This window comes from Rhagoletis pomonella, unplaced genomic scaffold, assembly GCF_013731165.1.
Source record: "Rhagoletis pomonella isolate Grant_MI unplaced genomic scaffold, Rhpom_1.0 Rhpom_scaffold_00123, whole genome shotgun sequence".
Lineage (NCBI taxonomy): Eukaryota > Metazoa > Arthropoda > Insecta > Diptera > Tephritidae > Rhagoletis > Rhagoletis pomonella.
The window spans coordinates 124,214-128,119 of record NW_023458677.1 but is presented as its reverse complement, the minus strand read 5'-3'; the positions used below and the strand labels follow the sequence as shown (position 1 = coordinate 128,119).

Here is a 3,906-nt window from a genome sequence, read left to right as displayed (position 1 = left end):
TTCAAGCATTTCTGAAATTTACCGTTACATGAGAAGCGGCCGTTATTTTATTCCGATTTCAATAATTTTCAACGTTTTGCTTATATGTGGCAAGCACAATAACCACACCGAGTTTGGTACAAATTGGTAGAACGGTTACCGATATACTTATATGTAATCATAAGTGGGCGGTGCCACGCCCATTTTCCAAAATTTTACCATAAACGTATTTCTTGGTAAAGAATTGTTGCAAGCATCAATTTTGAATAAATTAGCTTCAATATTTACTGATTTATCGAAGATTATGTATTTCTCTAAATTACCGTTATATGGGAGGTGGGCGTGGTTATTGAGCGATTTTAAAAATTTGCGGCCATTTGGTATGTTGTGCGAAGACCAACAACTGTGCCAAGTTTGGAAGAAATTGGTGCAGCGGTTACCAAGATATACACATGTAACCATAAGTGGGCGTGGCTACGCCCATTTTCCAAAAATTTATAATATTCTTATTTTTCGTTTAAAACTTATTATAAATATCAATTTTGAGTGAATAATCTCCAGTAGTTACTAAAATATCGCGGTTTTCGTATTTCTGAAAATTACCGTTATATAGGAAGTAGGCGTGGTTATTGAGCGATTTTAAAAATTTTCGGCCATTTGGTATGTTGTGCGAAGGCCAACAACTGTGCCAAGTTTGGAAGAAATTGGTGCAGCGGTTACCAAGATATACACATGTAACCATAAGTGGGCGTGGCTACGCCCATTTTCCAAAAATTTATAATATTCTTATTTTTCGTCTAAAAATTATTGTAAATATCAATTTTGAGTGAATTATCTTCAGTAGTTACTAAAATATCGCAGTTTTCGTATTTCTGGAAATTACCGTTATATGGGAAGTGGGCGTGGTTATTGTCCGATTTCGCCCATTTTCAATACCAACCTACCTTGGATTAACAGAAACCTACATACCAAATTTCGTTGAGATATCTCAATTTTTGCTCGAGTTATCGTGTACACGGACAGACGGACAGACGGACAGACGGACGGACAGACAGACATGGCTTAATCGACTCCTTTTTTCATTCTGATCAATTATGTATACATTTGTCTATATCTATCTCGATTCGTTTTGGCTGTTACAAACAACCGTTATGTGAACAAAATTAATATACCCTTGTGCACAAGTGCGCTCGGGTATAAAAATGCCGAAAATCAACAGAAAACCCATGTTAGTACAGTTATTGGATGAACTTCATTCATTTTATTCACATATTATTATTTTTCATTTATTTCGTTATTATATAATACATTTTAGTATAAAATTTTCCGCTGCTCGGCAACATTGAAGTTTACGAGGTCATTTGCGCATCGAATTTACCTCGTAATTTTACGAGGCTCGTAAATTTACGAGCTTTACGAGGCTTTTACGAGTTTAATGGAATACCCCTATCGTGTTACTAGATATCGTGCCACTTTTGCAACGAAAAATGCAAAAAGGCAATATCATAAGGCCAAACTTAACGTGGATCTGCCAACCAAAACTCTCTGGAATAGATGTTAACATTATGGATGAATACTTCCTTCAATCGATCAGTTTGCAACATAACAGCGAATTAAAACTGGACCGAAGTTTTTATTTATACCAAATGAAGAATTTAGTTTCTCACCTGTAACGAACGACGATGTATTTAGAAGTATCTGTTCCATTAAATTAAATGCTATAGGTGGGGACGGTATATATTTAAAGTTTTTGAAAATGATCCTTCCATACGTAGGTCAAACCGTGACCCATATCTTAAACTTTTCTTTCACTACTTCACCATTTAAATTCCGTAAGTTATGCAATGTATATGGTTGCAATGTGTCGCAACTCTGCATATACAAACAGTTTGAATACCGCAGTATAACAGTTTCCAAACATTGTATTGATACGTTTTGGAAGCCAGCCATACTCTCCTCATTGTCCAAGGTCTTCGAAAAGCTTGTGGTAAGACAGATGGTTAGTTACCTTGACGAAAATAAACTCCTCACGGAGTGTCAGTCTAGATATAGAAGTGACCACAGCTGTGCTACAGCTATTTTGAAGGTAACTGAGGATATAAGACCAGCATATGACACGGGTGGGCTAACTGTTTTAGCCCTGTTAGACTTCTCCAAGCCCTTTGACAAGGTTGATCACAGTATACCCCTGCTAAAGCTAAAAAGATATTACGGATTTTCTGATGGTGCCGTAAAATTAATGGAAAATTATCTAACTAATTGTTGAGAGAAAGTTGTAGCTAAAAACGTGGGCTCTGAGCTAAAGAAACTACATTCAAGGGTGCCGCAGAAGTCTATACTAGGTCCAATCCTGTTTAGTATTTTCATCAATGATATTGTTAACTGCTGTAAACTCAGTATATCCAGTAAACAAACTGTGTTGAAGTCCTTTATGGGGATAAAGTTTCCAGAGGTGAAATTTTAGGTAGCACACAATTTCTTACGCGCATGGTTGCTTTTCAGCACCAATGAAAGAAACTTAAGAAACATTAAAAGAAATATGCATATAGTGCATTAATTTTTGAAAGAAATACCATATAATATATGTACTCTGATTAATAATATTAAAAAGTGTATTATAACCACTGTTTAATGTTATATTTGATAAAAATTAATTTTGCTACTTGGAACGCTCTGCGCATTGCCACTGAATATTAGGTTTACTTAAAACCCATCCCTGGTCCTTGTTCTTTCTGTATTGCATCGTGGTGAATTCACATTTCTCAGAAATTTGACAACAAAACAAAATGAAGGGAGTATTTCATTGGCTAATTTTTGCGATCTCTATTGTTTAATGTAAATTTTATGTATTTTTAGGATATGTTGAAGCAACAAAGAAGGCGCAGTTTGAAAATGAAGTTATTAGTATGAAGTAGCAGCGCAGGCATATTTGAAAAATTATGCCGTTAAGCAAGATGGAATTTGGAAAAGTAAGTGCCTGGTTGCAGCATATCTATGCATTAAAAAAGTATAATGCTAAATAGAAATTTTATAAATAGAGTGGCGTTGTTTAAGATGTGTTCCAAACATTTGGCGAACATTTTTTCGTCTTCTCAACGTGCTAAGTTACAAGTTAGAATGACTGCCCCCACGGTCGGTAAGAAGCGGAAGCTGCCTTCTGTCCCCGAGTCGTAGCTGAAGTTCGGCAAGAAGCAGGTCAGCAAACGTGCTACCCTGATCAAGCGTAAACTAAAGCGCTCTGCCGTGATTGCACTCCGCAAATGTGAAAACTTGGTGCATGCTGAGAAATATCAAGCACAATATCTCCGTGATGAACGCCGTGAGAATAAGCTGCGCCGTCTGGCAAAGAAACGCGGCCCATTCTACGTGCCTGCAGAAGACAAATTGGCTTTTGTGATCTGTATCCGCGGTATCAACAAAGTTGCACCAACAGTGCGTAAAGTTTTACTGTTGTTCCGTTTTCGCCACAGTAACCACGGTTTTTTCATCAAATTGAACCATTAATATGCTACGCATTGCCGAACCCTATACCACATGGGGTTATCCAAATCTTAAATCAGTTCGTGAATTGATCTACAAACGTGGAATTGTCAAACACAACCATCAACGTGTCTGTGATCGAACGCAAATTGCGCAAAGCGCACGATATTCAGTGCGTTGATTATTTGGCGCACGAAATATTCACTGTTGGATCCCACTTCAAGAAAGCCTCTAACTTCCTCTGGCCATTCAAGCTCAACACCAACCGGCGGCTGGCGCAAGAGGGCTAATCACTACGTTGAGGTTGGTGATTTCGGTAATCGTGAAGACAAGATCAACAAACTGCTGGGCAAGATGGTTTAAAGAAATTTTTTGGTGTACAAGGTGGAGTATTTTATTTTATAATAAATAAAAATAGAAAATGTTTTTTTTTGTAACTTTCTGAAG

The 3,906-nt window shown here is 37.1% G+C and overlaps 1 pseudogene; it reads left to right on the top strand.

Annotated features, from left to right (window-relative positions):
- Positions 1–3,096: 3,096 nt before the first annotated feature.
- LOC118750055 lies at positions 3,097–3,844 on the top strand (annotated as a pseudogene).
- Positions 3,845–3,906: the final 62 nt, after the last annotated feature.